This window comes from Chelonia mydas, chromosome 9 (genome assembly GCF_015237465.2).
Source record: "Chelonia mydas isolate rCheMyd1 chromosome 9, rCheMyd1.pri.v2, whole genome shotgun sequence".
NCBI lineage: Eukaryota > Metazoa > Chordata > Testudines > Cheloniidae > Chelonia > Chelonia mydas.
The window spans coordinates 69,494,375-69,516,366 of NC_057855.1; positions in this window are offsets into that span (position 1 = coordinate 69,494,375).

The following is a 21,992-nucleotide window of genomic DNA, read 5'->3' on the forward strand; positions in this document are numbered from 1 at the left end:
ATTTATTTCCCCCAGTGCATGAATGTAGCTACACTGGCCAGTGAGTTCCCTCCACTTGCTTCCCACTGGTACCCACATGTCATGTGTGGGCTGTGTCGCCCTTCAGAAGCAGCTTTCTTTCATGTGGAGCTACTTACAGTATAGATAACTGGTACAGGGAAATAAAGGGGCACTGGATCTCGTTACAGGTGTGCAGTATGAGGCTAAAATCTGGTCTTAAAGTATCCGGTGATGTTATTGATTCAATTTCATTAGTGTGAGGTAAAAACTTCTGGGATGTCATATTAAAGGGAATCATCTGCCCCTCTTTCCCTCTCCCCCCAAATATAAAAAGATTATATCAAAAGAGGATGAAAGGACAAAGTGGAAATTAATGGATCAAAGAATAAAAACTAAGGTACTGCAACAAAGAGATGATGATTTGTGTGATCTGACTGGCCATTTATATCTTAATTTATTCCATGATCATGTAAAGGCTCCTTTGCTTTATTATATTGCAAAATATATCGTGAGTGCAGTCACTCATTGTCAGACTTCTGCAACTGAAAAAATAATAGTGAGGACATTTATAAAATAAAGAGAGCTGCACTTTCAGTGGTTAGCCAACAATGTACTAGTATCATGTAACTCTGTTCTGAATTCATTCATTTTCCATTAAAAGCGCTGCCTATGTCCTCTTTCACTTCAGTCTAGAGTTTGAAAACAGTCATTGAATATTTGCATCTTGGTTCTATTTGATCACAAAAGCATTTTTTACATATCCCTACCTCATTGCACCCTGTCTTGATTGAAAGGGAATGCATTATCTTGTAATTATATATTTTAAAATAATGATATAAAATCAACTTTTGTGTTGTTTACTCAGAGAAAAATCCTGGCTCCATTGCTATCAATGGCAAATTCCTACTGACTTCAGTGGGGCCGAAATTTCATAGAATCATAGAAGATTAGGGTTGGAAGAGACCTCAGGAGGTCATCTAGTCCAACCTCCTGCTCAAAGCAGGACCAATCCCCAACTAAATCATCCCAGCCAGGGCTTTGTCAAGCAGGGCCTTAAACCTCTAAGGATGGAGATTCCACCACCTCCCCAGGTAACCCATTCCAGTGCTTCACCACCCTCCTAGTGAAATAGTTTTTCCTAATATCCAACCTAGACCTCCCCCACTGCAGCTTGAGACCATTGCTCTTTGTTCTGTCATCTGCCACCACTGAGAACAGCCAAGCTCCATCCTCTTTGGAACCCCCCTTCAGGTAGTTGAAGGCTGCTATCAAATCCTCCCCTAATCATTTTTGTTGTCCTTCACTGGACTCTTTCCAATTTGTCCACATCCTTTCTGTGGTGGGGAGCCCAAAGCTGGTCGTAATACTCCAGATATGGCCTCACCAGGGCCGGACAGAGGGAAATAATGACTTCCTTCGATCTGCTTGTGCTCCTACTAATGCAGCCCAATATGTCATTAGCCTTCGTGGCAACAAGGGCACACTGTTGACTCATAGCTAGCTTCTCATCCACTGTAATCCCCAGGTCCTTTCCTGCAGAACAGCCGCTTAGCCAGTTGGCCCCCAGCTTTAGATGTCAACACTTTAGAATGATGGCTAATTTAAATGTGTGTGTATGGGGGGACTCAGTATTATTTGCATCCTTTAAGACCTGGTCATTAGCACTGGGAAAATCACAAACAATTGTGGTTGATAGGTTAAAAGAATACTGTGCTACAATTTAAAGAATGATTATTCTAAATCCTTAGCTTCCCACTTCACTGCATATAGGTTATGACCTCTCTGTCTCTTTTTTTTGAAGTCCCAAGTCCCTCAACATGCGTGCCTCCAGAGTTGAAAAAGGATGGCATCAAGGTATATTTAAAAAAAAAATCCCATTATCTACAATTCTTTTTAAAATTGAGCAGCCAAGAAGCATTGGCTGTATCTTGCTGTGGGCTTTTAAAAAAAGTGTTTTAGTAGAGGGGCTGGCTGGCTGACTGAAGGAAGCAGTAATGGAATGTAGAACTTTTCCACTGTGTGGACTGATCCAGAGCCCATTGAAATCCAGTGGGTGTCTTCACAGTGACTAGTGGCCTTTCAATCAGACTCTGAGTCCCTGAGCCTTCAAAAAACCCTGCGTGGGAGGATCCTGGCCACCACACAACCCCAATGGATTCAGTGGGACACTTTCCACAGTTGCAATTGGCACCACTGTTGACAGCCACAACAGGGAAGCCTCTATTGGAAGAAGCAATGAAGACTGAATGGTGGGTGTTTCACCATTTGAGGTTGTCCTAACAGGTCATATTTAGCAAGACTAGTGGGAAAACTTGGGAAGCTGCCTGTACAGTAAATGAGAGAATTCCATCTCTAGAGCTGCCAATCCAGGAAAAAAAGCACCTTTTTTGTGATTCATTGTCAACTGGGATTCAGTAGCAAATTGATCAAAGTTCTAGAGTAAAAGACTGCTGCAAATATTATTCTGTTAATATCCTGTGGTTATCCCCATAGTCTTCTAAAATAGACTAGAATCAAAATGTAGCATGGGCTTTAGTATACAGGCTACACGCACCAGCACCCCAAAAGAAGAAAAGGGCAAGAAGAAATCTAAATCTAGAAAGTAGAAACATTACTGATTTATTCTCTGATGCAAGTGTACATTATACACATGTAGGGTTGCATGGTTTATGCTTTTACTTGAGTCATTTTCTTCTCATAAGAACACTTTATTGGTGAGCTTGGATTGGTTTTGTAGTATTTGAGATTAGTTGTCATGGAAACGCAAAACTCAGTGATGTTTTTCAATAGCGCTGATTGGTTAGAAAAAAATATTTTGACACCATGTTATTTTCATCTTGGAAACTTGGTTAAAAACATCTTAACATTGTTGTATAAAGTCAAAAGCATAACACAGGAGAGGCAGTCATTTAATGCAGCTGTCATGATAATATATTACCTATTTACTACAGTTTTTAAAATGGATTATTGGGACTATAAAATCAGATAACTGAGTAACACCTACCACGGCCATTGATGCACTTTCTACAAAACAAAATAACTTCCTTATTGTGAGCAAAGAACTAGCTGCGCCATTTTTATAGCCTGCATTTTCTGCAATATTCATCTTCCACATTACAAGTTAAAACAGATTTAAGAGAAATGTTCTCTTTCAATTTCCTTTTTTCTGAGATTTGCTAATCTAAACCTTCTGTTTTCTTACTACCTTTGCTTTATTGCTACATGTTAGAAATATTAAAATAATTATTTTTTACTCCCTTCTCGTCAGAATGCAGCCAGGCTTTATAACATGAATGTGTCACTCTATTTGAATATTTACTATGCGTGAGTGTGCATATTATTCCATTTTCTTCTTTTGCTCTTTAACATTTAGGGCTCGTGTAAATGAGCATATGTCCATTGACTTCAATGGAGTCATACTGACTTACAGTAGCTGGAGATCTGGGGACCAGACCTCACTTGGTATAAATTGCCCTAGCTCCAATTAAGTCAAGGTCCTTAGTCTTTGGGCTGTACGTTTTTATGCTATCTTTGGAGGGAATGAAGAGAGTGAAATTTGTGGAAAGGTATGAGGGTGGTGTTGGAGTTAATTTCAATATATTCTTGATAGCCACAATGGCCTTAATCCTGCCTACCTTAATCATGGAAGTACAGATAAAATACAAAGCTTTGACACAATGTTTTTTCCCCCCTGTTGATCTTATAGCACTTTACAAAGTAAGGTCATTATTGTAGAGATGGAAAAAACTGAAACACAGTGTCTGTGAAATGACTTGCCCAAGGTCAGGGGTAGAGCTCGTAATAGAGCTCCAATGCCTTATTCACTTGACCATACTGCCTCCTATGTTGAAATCAATGGAACAATTGACATAAAGATTGTAGGATTTTTCATGTTCTGTTTATTTGGAACCTTGATTCTTCCGAGGAAACAACAACAGGATGCTCAGATACTGTGGCATTGGGGACCATGTGCTAGTTGTCCATTGTACAGCAGCCTCCCCACTGCTGCTTAAGGGCTATTCTTCAGTCTACAATAACTATAGTACAAAATTCTATGCCCACAGCCCTCCCACTCTTGGCATGCACCTACTCTGTAGGCTTTTAGGGGAGCAGCATAGATCCATTAGTTCTATGTTACTCGTACACCAGGGAAATTCTCCCTTGGGCTGTTGAGGCTCCTTTACAGACTTTATATACTGCTAGAGCAGTATGTGGGAGACTGAAGTGGAGGATCAGAATCTAGCCCTGAATATGCAAAATACAGACACATTATTAAGGACATGGCCATATACAAGTAAACTTCTTATTACATTGGTAGTGAGAGAGAGACAAGGTGAATGCAAAAAGAAAAGGAGTACTTGTGGCACCTTAGAGAATAACAAATTTATTTGAGCATAAGTTTTTGTGAGCTACAGCTCACTTCATCAGATGCATTCAGTGGAAAATACATTGGGGAGATTTATATACATAGAGAACATGAAACAATGGGTGTTACCATACACACTGTAACGGGAGTGATCAGGTAAGGTGAGCTATTACCAGCAGGAGAGTGGGGGGCGGAGGGGAGGAGAACCTTTGGTAGTGATAATCAAGGTGGGCCATTTCCAGCAGTTGACAAGAACATCTGAGAAACAGTGTGTGTGTGTGTGTGGCGGGGGGGTTGGGAATAAACATGGGGAAATAGTTTTCCTTTATGTAATGACACATCCACTCCCAGTCTATATTCAAGCCTAAGTTAATTGTATCCAGTTTGCAAATTAATTTCAATTCAGCAGTCGCTCACTGGAGTCTGTTTTTGAAGTTTTTTTTGTTGAAGAATCTCCACTTTTAGGTCTGTAATTGAGTGACCAAAGAGATTGAAGTTGTTCTCCGGCTGGTTTTTGAATGTTATAATTCTTGACATCTGATTTGTGTCCATTTATTCTTTTACGTAGAGACTGTCCAGTTTGACCAATGTACATGGCAGAGGGGCATTGCTGGCACATGATGGCATATATCGCATTGGTGGATGTGCAGGTGAACGAGCCTCTGATAGTGTGGCTGATGTTGTTAGGCCCTGTGATGGTGTCCCCTGAATAGATATGTGGACACAGTTGGCAACGGGCTTTGTTGCAAGAGTAGGTTCCTGGGTTAGTGGTTCCTGGTGAGTATTTGCTTCAGGTTGGGGGGTTGTCTGTAAGCAAGGACTGGCCTGTCTCCCAAGATCTGTGAGAGTGATAGGTTGTCCTTCAGGATAGGTTGTAGATCTTTGATGATGCGTTGGGGAGGTTTTAGTTGGGGGCTGAAGGTGATGGCTAGTGGAGTTCTGTTATTTTCTTTGTTGGGCCTGTCCTGTAGTAGGTAACTTCTGGGTACTCTTCTGGCTGTGTCAATCTGTTTCTTCACTTCAGCAGGTGGGTATTGTAGTTGTAAGAATGCTTGATAGAGATCTTGTAGGTGTTTGTCTCTGTCTGAGAGGTTGGAGCAAATGCGGTTGTATCGAAGAGCTTGGCTGTAGACAATGGATCGTGTGGTGTGGTCTGGATGAAAGCTGAAGGCATGTAGGTAGGCATAGCAGTCAGTAGGTTTCCGGTATAGGGTGGTGTTTATGTGACCAGCGCTTATTAGCACCATAGTGTCCAGGAAGTGGATCTCTTGTGTGGACTGGTCCAGGCTGAGGTTGATGTTGGGATGGAAATTGTTGAAATCATGGTGGAATTCCTCAAGAGCTTCTTTGCCATGGGTCCAGATGATGAAGAAGTCATCAATGTAGCGCAAGTAGAGTAGGGGCATTAGGGGACGAGAGCTGAGGAAGCGTTGTTCTAAGTCAGCCATAAAAATGTTGGCATACTGTGGGGCCATGTGGGTACCCATAGCATTGCCGCTGATTTGAAGGTATACATTGTCCCCAAATGTGAAATAGTTATGGGTGAGGACAAAGTCACAAAGTTTAGCCACCAGGTTTGCCGTGACATTATCGGGGATACTGTTCCTGATGGCTTGTAGTCCATCTTTGTGTGGAATGTTGGTGTAGAGGGCTTCTACATCCATAGTGGCTAGGATGGTGTTTTCTGGAAGATCACCAATGGATTGTAGTTTCCTCAGGAAGTCAGTGGTGTCTCGAAGATAGCGAGGAGTGCTGGTAGCATAGGGCCTGAGGAGGGAGTCTACATAGCCAGACAATCCTGCTGTCAGGGTGCCAATGCCTGAGATGATGGGGCGTCCAGGATTTCCAGGTTTATGGATTTTGGGTAGCAGATAGAATACCCCTGGTCGGGGTTCCAGGGGTGTGAGTGTGTGCGGACTTGTTCTTGTGCTTTTTCAAGGAGTTCCTTGAGCAAATGGTGTAGTTTCTTTTGGTAACCCTCAGTGAGATCAGAGGGTAATGGCTTGTAGAAAGTGGTGTTGGAGAGCTCCCTAGCAGCCTCTTGTTCCTATTCTGACCTATTCATGATGACGACAGCACCTCCTTTGTCAGCCTTTTTGATTATGATGTCAGAGTTGTTTCTGAGGCTGTGGATGGCATTGTGTTCTGCATGGCTGAGGTTATGGGGCAAGTGATGCTGCTTTTCCACAATTTCAGCCCGTGCACGTCGGCAGAAGCACTCTATGTAGAAGTCAAGTCTGTTGTTTCGACCTTCAGGAGGAGTCCACCCAGAATCCTTCTTTTTGTAGACTTGGTAGGAAGATCTCTGTGGGTTAGTATGTTGTTCAGAGGTGTGTTGGAAATATTCCTTGAGTTGGAGTCATCAAAAATAGGATTCTAGGTCACCACAGAACTGTATCATGTTTGTGGGGGTGGAGGGGCAGAAGGAGAGGCCGAGATAAGACAGATTCTTCTGCTGGGCTAAGAGTATAGTTGGATAGATTAACAATATTGCTGGGTGAGTTAAGGGAACCACTGTTGTGGCCCCTTGTGGCATGTAGTAATTTAGATAGTTTAGTGTCCTTTTTCTTTTGTAGAGAAGCAAAGTGTGTGTTGTAAATGACTTGTCTAATTTTTGTAAAGTCCAGCCGTGAGGAAGTTTGTGTGGAAGGTTGGTTTTTGATGAGAGTATCCAGTTTTGAGAGCTCATTCTTAATCTTTCCCTGTTTGCTGTAGAGCATGTTGATCAGGTGGTTCCGCAGTTTCTTTGAGAGTGTGTGGCACAAGCTGTCAGCATAGTCTGTGTGGTATATAGATTGTAATGGATTTTTTACCTTCAGTCCTTTTAGTATGATGTCCATCTGTTTGCATTTGGAAAGGAAGATGATGTCTGTCTGTATATGTACAAGTTTTTTCATGAAGAGAAAGGTGAATGGTTGCCTGTGTGTTTGTACCCTCATGATACCCCAAAGGATCTACTTTAGGAGGTGTTCCCTGATGTGGAAAGCCAAGTTAGTATTAGACAGGAGTTCATCAATTTTCCTGTTAAAGAATTTCCATTTATAGGAGGAAGGGGCAATATTTAACTATGGATACAAATTTGCTTAATTATCTGAAAAACTGGTATAACTGAAAAATACACATCATTTGCTATACAAGCCCATCTCAGGTTGACCATTATGTTGATCTGATATCCCTCACATATCCCTCACAATCTGCCTTTCACCATGGCATGTTATTAATGTACTGGCTTGTACCATAAATGGTTGCCAAGTTTAGAAATCTTTGTTCCGTCATAAGAAGTCCTTTGAGGTTTTTTGCTAATTTTTATGTGATTTTTGGCATGCTCTGATGTTTAATTATATGTCTAACATTTTGAAACCAACAGTATTTGGCTCTTTGTTAAATTTAGTTAAACAATGCAGAAATTCAGATGATGTAATAAAAACCCTTAGAACAGGGGTGGCCACCATGAGCCTGAGAAGGAGCCAGAATTTACCAGTGTACATTGCCCAAGAACCACACTAATACATCAGCAGCCCCGCAGCAGCTGCACACCATGGCTCCCAGCACCTCCCACCCACCAGCAGCCCCGCTGATCAGCACCTCCCCATCCCTCCCAATCAGCTGTTTCATGGCATGCAGGAGGTTCTGCGGGGGAGGGGCTGCAAATCCCATTCATTTTCAGAGGTGCTGCACCTGCTTCTTACCCCTGGTCTGTATTTTGTCCCATAAGGAAATATTTAGCAGCCAGAAGCACTATGTATAAATGGACTGTTTGTTGCTAAAGGTCATAAAAGCTCTTGCATGAGAGACCTGTTCCATTTTCTAATAAAGGGTGTGTGTGTAGCTATAATAAAGAATGAATACTGTGCTCAAGAAAACTGCTCTGGGAGATAAAATCCTATATTTATCCACAGACAAGGCAGTGAGTTGCAGATCAAGCTTTCCTGCACTACCAATGTTGCCTCAACTCTATCTTGGAGGCAGGGGCGGCTAGTTGTATGGGCCCGTGGTGCCCAGGCTCCAACAAGATTCAGGGCCCTGCGGCCTGGCTCCACCAATGTTTAGAGCAGGGTCTCTCCCCCACACCTCCTCCAAGTGTCCCCGGCCCCCTCGCACCTCCCTGGGCCCCAGAGCATCCCTGCCTCTCCCCTGCAGGTCCACGCTGACTCCGCTCTTCTGGCTCCAGGGTCCTAGTGCCCCCCCATCCAGCCTGCTCTGACCCTACCCTTCTGCCTCGAATGCTTCCTTTTTCTGATGGGACCCTCCTCCACCACAGGGCCCCCCCACCCGCAGTCACCACTGCTGCCCCCCACTGGGCAAGGGGCAGCCCCATCCCCACCCACTCAGTGAGGCTACAGTGAGGGGCAGCAGCAGGGGAGGAGGTGCACATGTAATGGCAGCCCCCCACCCCCCACCACAGGGGAGGTGAGGGGGCTTCCTGGGCCTGAGAGGGGCCCTAGGAACACATGCAGTGACAGTGGTATGAGGTGAGCGTGCTGCTGGGGGGAGCCCCTCCCCCAGAGCTCACTGCTGCTGGTGGAGAGAAGGCTGAGGGGAGTCCTCTCTGGCCCCAGCCCCAGGGCAGCCTGCATGCACCCCAAACTCATTCCCAGCCCTGCCCCACCCCAGAGCTCACACCCCCAGCCAGAACCCTCACCCCCTCTGCACCCCAACCCTCTGCCCCATCCCTGAGCCTCTCCAACACCCCAAACCCCTCATCCCCAGCCCCAGACAGAGCCCTCACACACCCCCTGCACCCCTACCCTCTGCCCCAGCCCTGAGCCCCTCCCGAGCCCCTCCCAAACCCCTCATCCCCAACCCCAGCTAGAGCCCTCATCCCCTGCACCCTAACCCTCTGCCCCAACCCTGAGCCCCCTCCTGCATCATGAACCCCTCATCCCCAGCTACACCCCAAACCCCTCATTCCCAGCCCCACCCACAATCCTCACCCCTGCACCCCTCCTTCTGCACCCCCTCCCACCCCAAACTCCCTCCCAGAGCCTGCACCGCCTCCCTCCACACCCCCTCCCATCCCCAAACTCCATCCCAGAGCCTGAACCCCCACCCCACACACCCTCTCCTGCCCCCAAAGAGCCTACACCCCTCACCCCCTCCTACACTCCCACCCGCTGCCCCAGCCTCAGAGCCTGCACCCAGCACCAAACTCCATCCCAGAACCTGCACCCCAGACCCCATCCCAACCAAACTCCCTCCCAGAGCCCACCCTCTCACCCCTTCTGCACCCAAACTCCCTCCCAGAGCCTGCACCGTGCACCCCTCCTGCACCCCAATCCCCTGCCCCAGTCCAGGGCCTGCACCCCAGACCTTTTCCCCCCACCCCAAACTCCGTCCCAGAGTCTTAGGTAGGTGGGGGGGCGGAGTTTTGGGTGGGGAGGCGGGTTCTGGGCACCACCAAAATTTTGACAAACCTGCCATCTCTGCTTGGAGGGAGCATGTGTAGGGTCAGAGTGAGGGCCAGCTATCACAGTTGCTAAGTCTGATGTATTATGATTCCCATTGATATGTGAATGATCTAACGAGGACAGAAAACAATGGGCATTTAGTTCATTTTGATAATATAGTATGAAAGGGAAAAGGGATTTTATGAAAAACTAGGATCTGGTAATCTTCTAATGAGAAAAACAGAAGATAGCAACCAGCCCTTTTATTTCACAAATATAGCAGTAATAACACTTAGATGCATAAGCCACTGGTTTCTCTTCTACAATACACACTTTATATATAAAAAAATTGTAGGTGCACTTGGACAGTAGTTCACTGAAGAGATTTCTTAAGGTGCTTTCTTTAAGCAAACTCTTATTCTAAATAAAATTGGATTTACAGATACAAATTATCGTTCTTAAAGAGAGACCAGGTGGATGAGGTAATAACTTTTATTGCACCAACTTCTGTTCGTGAGACAGAAAAGCTTTTGAGTTTACACAGAGCAATTCTTCAGGTGACCTGTTGGTCTAATAAAAAATATTACCTCACCCATCTTGTATCTTTAATATCCTGGAATTGACACGGTTACAACACTGCATATTGTTCTAAAATACTATCAAAGTTACACAATCTTCCCAGGTGTATATTGAGCCATGCTGATCATTAACCATCTCTTACCTACAAAATTATGCATTAGAGAAATAGTGTGTGCTACGTGATATGAATGCTTGAGTCTACAAATTTCAAGTGATCAAAAAAATTGAGGCACCTTGTAAAGGTTGAATGAGTAATAAGGAAATATCCTACTTCTAGGGAGCTTTATGGTGCTTGACAACATGTTTGATGAGTTAGTAAATCATTAGAAGTTATGGAGGTAATGTGCTGTGTTTGAAAGGACATGGAAGAAGAAAGAAAGCATGGTAGCTGAACTAACAAACAGTTATGTAGGTCTAATAATTTAAACAGTGGTAGTGGTGGAGCAATGCTCTGGGAAATAGCCAATGCAGAAAAAGGGGAAAGATTATTGTTAAAGAAAGGTAAAATACCTCTTAACGGTTGATTATAGGCTTCAACACTAAACGATCTGCAAAGCGTATCTCCCACAGAAGCTGTAATCATTTGTGCAATGTTTGACTTTATAACTTCTCTCTTTGCTCCATTTTAATTATTTTCTCCTTGTCTTTATTGCGTTCTCCGCCTGCGATTTGTAATCTGCTGTGAAACTTTCTGCTCAGCATCATGGAGATCTCCCTGGAAATTGTCTCAGTCTAAAATAAAGTAGATTTTTCTGCCTCTAAAAGCCATTTTGAGTGAAAATTGAGTGCATGGTCATGAAAAACAACTGTTTTTGGAGCAACAAACAGCAAAATTTCATGAGCTTTTCCCAAAATATGACTGACTTCACAGAACTGAAATGAAGTCAAGTATCTCAAATATTATGGCACAGCCCTAAAGAAAAACTTGTCATCCTAAAAATGTAAATGGCAACAAAGTGTGAAGTGGCATGCTAGGAATATGGTCATGCAGTACTGGATTTCTTTCACAGCTAAACCCCCACTTAAATTCAGAGGGAATTTTGGATGCACAAGGAATGCAGGATCAAGCAGAATTAGAATTTGGATGCTGGGGGAGAAATATTCAAATGCAAATATATCTAGCAATAGCATGGAACACACTAATACTTCTGGCAAAGTGATCTGGCTCCTCTCTAAATGTGCTCTCTCTCAGGAATGCCACAGTATGACAGTTTCTCTAATGGATACCTTTAATATCAAACCATAGGCCAATGTTTTCTAGAGAGCCACACATCTAATCTTTGGGGCTTGATGTTCAGATGGTTTAAATTGGCCTAGCTCTACTGAAGTCAACAGCACTACAGATTTACATCAGCTGAGGATCTACCCCTGGATGTTTTTAGTCTCCAATCCATGCCACAAAGTGAAGCCCTTGGCACTAAGAGTTAAAAGTGAGCCAGATTTATTATAATTTAGCTAGAGTTTTAGAATTGCCTGGTTTTCAAGGTTCCACCTTTTAAAGTCTCAGCTGCCATTTCTGACAGGCTCATATGTCATTATGGCAAACTGCATAGATATGAATATATTTTTTCTGCCACACTGTATTTGGATAATTCACTTTCCCACTAATTTTGATGATTAAAGCACAGCAATTAGAATTCACATCCGTGCTTTCTTGCTTGGTTTCCTATTCCCTCAATTTCAAAAATTGTGTGTAATTCTTATCATTAAAAAGCAAGCAAACAAACAACCCCTGCTCCCCAAAAACAAACAGCAAGAATGTAATTAGAGCTTGGTGCCATAATTGAAAGGTGTAATGGAATCACAGTAGATGGCACAGTGTTTCTGCTCTGCAGGCTGACATACTAGACTACCAAATCAGAAAGCTTAAGTAAGGGCTCTGCAGATAGCCTCTGAAACAATAAATATTAGATAATAAGACTACCTTGATTCATTGTGGCTGAAGTTAACCCTTCTGCAGAGGACCAGGACAAGGCCTATGCACTGCTTAAATTCCAAGTCCTCAAAATAATGTATAAGTGGGACTTAATTTGAGTGGCATATAGCCTTTGTGATGGCTGTCTGCACAGGTGTGAATCTGGCCTTCTGTAACTAGAATACCTTAGAAAATCACTGTGTTCCTTTCATAATGAGCATCGGGGTGGCAATTATTTGCTATGAATAAATATGTCTGAGGTTGCATGAATGTTACAGTGAATAATAAGGAACAATGGCAATAATCACTCCCAGTATGATACTTAGAAACAAGCCAAGCTGTTTCATCAAAATTCATATTGCTTGAGAAGCTCGGGTTGCTCTGGGAGCCACAGATCAGTCATTAACTTAGTACACTCAAAAGGCAGTCAGTGCTGTGAGGAAGGATGGTCTAATGGCTAGGGTGAGGCTCAGGATCCTTGGGTTCAATTCTCTGTTCCATCACAGACCCTCTGTGTGACCTAGGGCAAGCTGTTTAGGGCTTGTCTACACAAAGAGTTATTCCACATGCCCAGTTGGTGAATGGCATGCTGGAGCACTGTAGATTTACACCCCAGCTGGCCACACCTCACTCCTTATTTGGATATGCCCCTAGTCTTTCTGTGCCTCAGTTCCTCACCTGTAAAATGGGGATACTAGTATTTTCCTGCCTCACAGAGACATTGTAAAGTAGCAAGGTAAAGGGAGCTGTATAAATACCACAGGTTTCAGAGTAGCAGCCGTGTTAGTCTGTATCTGCAAAAAAGAAAAGGAGTACTTGTGGTGCCTTAGAGACTAACAAATTTATTTGAGCATAAGCTTTTGGGAGCTACAGCTCACTTCATCGGATGCATGCAGTGGAAAATACAGTGGGGAGATTTTATATACACAGAAAACATGATATTCCTTTGGATGGGACAGGAAACCCTCTGAGTTCCAGCTCATGGAATTTTCCACATAATATTTTCCATTAGAGGAGGCATCTGGGGAACAATTGGCTCCCAGCGGAACAAGCAGGGGTTTGGCCCATTAGAGCAATGGAACTTGGGAGTCCTAGAAGTCCAGTGTCTCTGCATGGACATCCGGTTGATCCTCCACTTTCTCTGGCAGCGCACTCCTTCAGGAATCATACCGACATGTCCATGTGCCCTTAGTGGATGCAGAGTAGCAGCCACAGAAGGGTTGACCAAGTGTTAATATTTCCAACATAACTGCCAAGGATTCAGCAGAGGAACATCCCTTTGATGTGTCTGCTCTTTCTCTCCCCACAGCAATGCAGTGGAGTCTCTACTCCCACAGACGAGCTGTAATGGAAGAGCTGCCCTGGGACTCCAAAGACAGGTTACTCAGGAGGGTCTCCTGTCCTCTACACAAGAATTCCCTCTTCTACTACTCCCAGCTCTAGGATAGTGTTGGCACCTCATTACTCAGGACACACCTGTTCATTAATGGTTATTAATAAATAGTTGTTAATAAATGTATGTGTCTCTACAGGCCTATATGGATTTTTAAAAGGAGGATGAAAGAGGACAAAAGGGACCTTAGTTTCTGATGCATTTCCAGCTGCCACCTAAAATATATTGAACTGTCTTGTTATATGCTTCTGAGCCCTTCCTTTCCATCAGACACAGGCCTGGTTATTATTTTTAATAACAAGTCTCTGTATTGATAGGGTCCTTTTCCTCCAAGAATCTCAAGGTCCTTTACAAACAATGGTTACTTCTTCCAACTCCCAATTAGTATGTGCCTCCCTCACGGTGGGATTGGGAGAATTAACTAAAATGCTTTGAGATTCTTCTGTGCAGATAAGGGGCTATGTAAGTGCAAAGTGATATCATTCTTAATTAAAAAAAAAATTACAGATGGAAAAAGTGAGTCAGTATTTGTCCAAGTCTATGCAGTGATTCATTGGCAGAGCTAGAAACAACATATAGGGGCTGGATTCTCATTCTTTTTCCTGCCCCTTAAGCTGCTTTTGAACTCTGTATTTTGGGACTGTGCAGATTCATTTCAGGCTCCTCATGTAAGTTAGAGCAGTTTCAGTGTTCTAATTGCTCTGTGGGAAACCAAGAATAGCCATAATGCAGCGCACACCCCTAGTGTAGGCACCTTAAATACTAGCCAGGGAGAACCCATGTTCAGAGGGTATTTTCAAGTGGATGTTTCTGTCCACTTTAAGGCCTCTTTATCCTGCCAAAGTAGTAAAAGTATCTTGGTGTAATTGAGAATCAAGCCCCAGAAATCTTCACCCTAAAGCCCTAGTCTGACTACTACATACAAATATATTTGTTCTGAAAGCACCGTCTGCTGCAGGGCAAACCATATCAATAGCTTTATGCTGCAGACTGGATCTTGCAGTACTCCTGATAACGCAGAATGTCTGACAATACTGCAAAGTACCTGCAATTAAATAAAATGTAAAATCCAAATTGACCTATGCCTGCCTCCCTTATCACAACAGTCCATCAAAACATAGTAAATACAATGGAGTAATGGAAAATCCACTTACCTTTTTCTGTGCTATTTCTTTTAGAAGTGCAGTAATGTTTGTGAAATACCTAAGGAAGGTTTTTAGAGTACAGTCACTTGGTTGCCTTTATACAAGCAATTTGAAAAGCTCATCTCAGAAATCAAACTTGCTAGGCAGAAGCTCTCTGGATGGGAAACTGAAAAGAAGAAAAAAAAACTTTTTAATCTAAGTTTTGCAAATGTTCCAAATTGTCTTTCTGTAAAAGCCACTTAAAAAAAAAACAAACAACTCTCCCCAATAAATGTTTTCAGCTGTCAAGGAAGAGTGACATCCAGTGGCAGGTTAGATTAATCACAAGTGCATATATCTGGAAACTCTAGAATGTAGTCAATGATACTCCCTCCCCACACTTACTGAGCGATAAGATGAGCTTAGTCCCACACATTGCTGTGAATTATTACTGCCATCCAACAGTGTTTCTTATGGTATGCAGCTACTAAAGGTCAGAGGAACATGGTGCATAAAATTGCCTACTCCATAAAATAATATGCACCACCAGCATGACTGGCAATCTTACCTGAATCAAATCATGGATGGGTATTGAGTAGTCAGTTGTTTTCAATTCACCTGCAGTTGTAATTAACCTGTGTGATCTCTTCTGAGCATAATGCCAGTAATGACAAAACAGATTAAGATGCCTTCCCGATTTTTTTAGAATTACTTGCATCTTCAGTGTACAACTGGGTTGGCCATACATGGGGAGCCTTGTTTTTAGTGCCTTAGAATATATTGTGCTAGAATTTCAAAAGGGTTGGCAGCTGCACAGTATTTTGTACATCGCTTCTGATTAACATGCAGGCCACATCCTGAGCATTGCAATTCCCCTTGACTCTGATGGAAGCACTTTGAACCTCTCGGGACTTAGCCCAAAAATAATACTTGACATTGATGGTATGTTTTTTAATTGAATATGAGTACATCGAATATGAATATTGTGTAACTAATTCATTAAGCCTCAACTCCCCCAGCTCCCTCAGTTTCTTTCTGCCACCTTCAACCTTATAGCCCCTCCATCCATCCATCCTTCCGTCCTATCCACTTCCCAATTCTTTTCTTCCATCTTAATATTCCCCCATTTCCACCTCCTTTTCCTATTAGCCCATTATCTCCTACTTTCCCTTCACCCTACAATAGCCCCCAGAATATATTTAAAACTAGAACAGAAAAATATGGACTTAGCTGCCCTTCACGCAGATCACTCTGCTTCGGTGTTGTATTCCTTACCCTCCCGTCTTTTGCCTGTTTTGTCTATTTTGACTGGAAGCTCCTTAGGGTAGGAGTTTGCATCCCTCTCTCTGTTTGTTCTGCACCCAGTTCAATGGGGCTGCAATCCTCACTGGGGCTTTTGGGCACTACTTAGTACAAATAATAAAATCGTCATTAATAATAATGACATCACCACCTTGACGAGACCAGCAAGGTTATACCCATTTTACAAATGAATTAACTGCATCACAGAGAAGATAAAGCCCAATTTTTTGTACCTGGCCACTGGTTTGCAGGGTTTAAGATGAAGCAGGCTGAGCCTGATTTTTTTAAGTGCTGAGGCACCCATAACTTCAAATGAAATGAAAAAGACTGTGGGTACTCAAGAGTTTATCATCCGGCTCAAGGCATCTCAAGGTACGCCAAATCATCAGCCTCCTCTGAAGACTTGCCAAAAGCTACGCAGTAACTTATGATTATGTATTGAAATAGCAAGTAGTGACCCCAGCCAGGATCAGGGTCCCAGTCTCCTAGGTGCTGAACAAACATATATGGCTGATTGGGATTTTACAAGTAAGGGGAAGCACATAGTTATGCTGTCCCCCCAGGGAAGATCATAGACCAAATTGTGACTCAGAGAATCACAACTGAATCAGAGTCCACTTAAATTTATACAAGCACAAAGCAAAGTCATTAGAAATGCAGTTCTCATTGAAGCCAGGAATTTATGCATTCAGGTTCTGCCCCCTTTTTTACTTTTGCAATAGAACACAAGGAGGAAAATAAGATCAAAAGCTAAGCAAGTTTTCCAAGAAGCTATGTTAGTCCACAAGACCAAAGAACAAAGACATGCTACTTCCTAAGTTCATGTGGCCTTAAGTGTCCTGAATATGCCTCGAGCATGCTGAAAGCAAAACATTACTAACAAGCTCTCCAGATCATCCTCCTTCTCATGTCCTCCTCCTCCTCCGCCTATCTCACCCTTTGTCCTCCACTTCCTTTTTGTTAATTCATTAGAAGTTTTCCATGTCACATCTACCTGCTCCAGTCTCTTCTAGATTCTAAAAATGTTTCTTTAGTTAGCCAGATGAGCCCTCACAAATAGTGTGTTAATTTAGATTCCACATGTGCGCCAACCCATACCCATTGCACATACCCATTTATTTAGCATAAAATTCATATGTTTCAGCTTTCCTTAAAAAAAGTGTTCTCATAGATGTCCTTTGCCTGTAGGCTTGTTATGTTTACCAGCAGCCACTAAATTCATGCGCTGTTCATAAATGTAACAGATTTTTTTGGACAGCTGTTGATTTGGGCATAAACACATTCATTCTAATGGCTACATTAGTTCTACATGTTTATTTGGTGGGTTGTTTTTTAAACTTTTATTCCATCTAATTATCCCTGGCATTCGCCCATTGAATAATGAGTTTCTTGTGTAGAGAGTCACCTTTACCTCTGTTTGTATTAAGTTTGCACACAATCAACTGGTGTGTGTGTTGTCATAGAAGATGCATGAAGTGATAGATTTTCTGTCTATCATGAACAGATATGGAACTTGTGTAAACTCATTCACAGAGAATGCACCCATTGCGAATCCACAGCTGATCGCTTGGGAGTCAAAATGACTGTATTCCCTATTTCTCAGTTAGTATTCCACAAACCACTTAGGTGAATTTCAAATAATTCTTTGGGTGTGAATTCAAGCCCATACATACATAATTAAAGAACATGCAGGAAACAGAACCAATATTTTACCAAGGTGCAGAAATCACCCTGACCCTGCTCACACGCTTACATAAAGTGAGGTGATGTGGGACAGAGCAGGAGACTGGCAACTAGGACATTTAGCTAGTCCCCATACTACCACAAACTGTATTATAAGTTCTTCAGGGCAAGGATTGTGTCTTGCTATGGACAAGACTGTGGCTTGCCCAATGTGTCCTCAAAAAGGAGTAAGGGGAATAAGGTACCTGCTTAATTGCATACATGAGCTAGCCTCATCATAGGTGACAACAGTTTCTACATGGAGTGAGCAGGGAAATGAGTGAAGATGGATGATGGACATTTGTTTGGGTGTTGGTGAAGTCTTGCTTCCTATTTTCCCCTCCCTCCCCACCAACATATACTATCCAGCACAGTTGAGCCAGCATGGAGGGGGAAGTAATTGCACCAGATAAAGAATGACACAAAGGACTTCCCCCAGAGCAAGATGGGAGGGAAGAGAAGGATTCCTACTGGAGTGAGTTTGAGGACTAGCCTTCCAAATGTAAATACAGTGTAAGGCTATAACCTGTAGTGTAGTAACCAAAGAGCCCATGAAGTCTATAATGCAATCTCTGTAATATACCAACTATATTACTCTCTTTATTAGAATATTGTCTGCAGAAGGGGAATTGTGACTATCTTGCTACATAGCTAAATTGCACAAAAGGAAATCTCATCATGAGATCATTTTGATTGATGTACCAGAAAAAGCAAGAGAAGTGTAATTTTTTAGTTTGTTCTGTTTTTTTATGGTTTTTTTGAGATGCCAACTTTTTGTCCAGATTTGAGATGGGAAAAGAATTTTGCACTCTAAAATTTTTATAGAATGGCCTAGGTTTAGTTGGTTTCAGACTCCACTACAAAGAACAATTAAAAAATATTTCAAGTGAAAGTATGATTAAATCAATAACTAGAAGTTATGTTAAAAGTATGAGATTCCGTCTTTCTTTTGTTTACTTTGGGTACTCTAGCATAATTTGTTTTAAGATTGGTGTAATTTTCTCTGAATCATGGTAGATACTGAGAATCCAGATTCTTTTTGTTTTGATCTATTCACCATGGACACAAGCTGAGCTTGTTTTCTGCCAATGGTCTTCAGACATTTTCTGTTACAGACGTTAATGTATTGAGCCTCATGGCACCAATGTGAGGTTAGATGAACTATAGTATATCATTCTTACAGATGGGAAACTGTCGGTGTTCATGAAATGAAACCACACTGTACTTTGTTGTTCACCCCTAAGATAAGGTTTCCCAATGCAATAACAGTTGTTTAATTACAGCAGCCAAAATCCATCCAAAGGGAACTGAGAATCATTTACTTTTTCTGCTCTTGCTCAAAAATGCATAACAATTTGGGACAAGGGAAAGTTTTGGTTAGTGGTTAGAGATCATGATGGGGGATCCATAAAACCTCAGTACTGCCCAGATGTAATATCTATCTCTGATTTAACCTCTATGTGGAGCTCTTTGAGTTTCTTTGACTGATATGCATTGCTATGACTCATCACAATAAATTAACATAACAGCACATGACTGATGGAACAGAATGTGACACATCAAAACAACAATATCTGAGGCCAAGGAATTTGGTAGGACTCCATTTTTAATACTGCTGCAAAAAAAGCTGTTAATTTTTCCCCCCTCAAAGGCTCGCTATACTGAAGGAATTTTAGTCCTTTATATCAAATTCCAAATAGTTTTCAGAGATGAGCCTGAATCAAACCCTGGATCTAAAGAAATTACTATTTATATAAACAGGCAGAACATAATCCAAAAGAATTAAGATCTGAATGCAATTTTTTCCAAATTTCAATGTTCTGATTTAGCTCATAATACAAATTGGTTTGACATATGACCTGGATCCAGGGTTCACTTTCAGGATTTCAGTTCAGGCCTCTCTTTATGAACAAAGTAAAGACAGAAAATTAGTGTCTGTGGGTAAAATCCTGGCAAAACTCCTGTTGACTTCAATAGGACTAGGATTTTGCCCCATACTTACCTCTGGCATTTTGACTTCTGGTTTTCATCTGGGGTCAGAAGTGGAAGTATTAGCTTCATAATATTATTAATGATTTGTGTTGTGGTCACACCTAGGAGTGGCAGTCATGGACCAGGACTCCATTGTTCTAGGCATTGTACAAACACAAACCAAAAAAGATGTCCCTGCTGAGAGAGTTCACAGTCTAAGTAATATCCCACAAGACTCCTTTGCAAACTCAATAACCTTTGAGTTGAACTTTCAAGATCACAGTGTCTGGTCTCCTTTAAAATATTTCTTAATTTGTCATAATTTTCTTATCTGAATGTTAACACAGTAGTTTTCTGTCCTATTTTTGGTGTTTCTTTTGAAATGTGTCACAGTGGAGGGTTATGTCACTACACACTTGTTCACAGCAGCTTCAAAACTATATAGGGCCCAAATGTGCAGGTCTGAATTTAGCACAGTTGGGTAATGAGTTTAGATAACTCATTGATGTTAACCCCAAGTAATTACTGAAAAACTGAATGGCAATGCCTATTTTGGCTGAAAAATGTCAGGTCTGTTAACTATAACTGGTCTAATCAATGTGTAAATTATGCAATCATTTTTGTTGATGGGGTCCCTCAACTGAACAAAGGACTGGGCCCAGTAATGACAACAGTAATTTCCTTCTTTAAATAAAAGCAGATGGAAGGGATGAGAATAGCAGGAGTCTGACTGGATCCTTGCGGTAATAAAGGAGGAGATAAACTGATGAAAGTGACACTTTCTCCCAACCTTTGCTTGCAATTCCTCTTGAAATACACAAGGCTGCTTTGAAGACATGTGTATAAATCTGTAGCAGGAAGTTAAGCCAAACCTGGAAGTGCAGGTTGGGAGGGTTTCAGACAGAGAGAGGGTAGAGTAGCTTTAGGACCATTGCTTTCCTTATTTCGACACATTTCTTGATCAGTGTTAAGGGAAAGTAGCCCTCCGTGATTCTTTGCCATTACAAACCAACATGGACTGCTGTTGCTAACTCGGGATCCAGAATAGAGGACAGCAGACTCCTGTTCCATCTTCCTGAAATTGTGCATGCCATATCCCCAAATTTTAGCTTAGCTTGTGGGAGAGAATGCTTGATTTCTTCCTAGAAAAGAAATATACTGAAGGTAGGAGAAAGGAGATGAGAACATAAAAGGAAGAAGAGGGAACTGAGAATATGTAAATGTAAGGAGAAGAAGAAGGAGGGAACATGAGGGAAAAGACCAAAGGGAGACCCTCCTCTCTCCTTTATGTCACCTCCATGGGCTAGAACGTCTAGTGCAAAACAGTTTTACATTGTACCGCAGGCAATTTTTGGCCATAGACCCAGTGTACTCAGTCCCAGTATGACCGTCCTAGTCCAAAAGGATCCTCCATGGTTATTGACCTGCTATAGAGAATCCTGTTCCAGCATCACCACCACTCCCTAAATTAAAAAAAAAACCCAATTTGGAGTTCTTCTAGTGCTCTTTAGTAGCAATTAGCTAACAAACCCTATTCCCAGAGTGACCCTATTTGTGATGCAGGTACACAGAGAAGAAAGCAGCCGTATTAGCTCCTGCACCACTAGAAACAATGCAAAATGGAGAACAGAATGAAGAGGAAAGTGCATTTTATTTCCAAGCTCTTCAGAGGGTGAAAAAAAAAACAATAAGAAAAAAAACCTGACTGTTTTATAAAGTTGTATTTTATTTAAACACCTTGACTTTGGGCAGATTTCTGCTTGCAAAGCTGCCTTCCACATCCCAAACCTGGTGCAAAATTTATGTGGTGAACTGTTCTTTCTTTCGTCAGTGGGGATTTAATTGAATTTAGAGAGGTAATCTTTAAAAATAAAAACCAGAATTAATCTGTCTCCCTAGTCCCTGTCATTTATATATTTATCATGCTCTTATGCAGACACCCATTAACTTCAGAGGGCTTTGGATAAGAGCCTCAGAGCCAAATCCAATCCTCATTAGTTAATGAAAAGTCAATGGGCATGGAATAACATAAGGGTTTACTCCTGTGGATTGAGCTGCAAGATCGGACCCTTGGCATATTTGGCAGAATACATACATGGGTGTCCATATTGGTCGCACACTGGGAAATATATACGTGCATACCTACATAAATATTATACATGCACTCCATTCCAGTAACAGCCTGAGCCTGGTCAAAAGATCAGGTTCAAAAGCACACAGTAGTCTGTGTGTT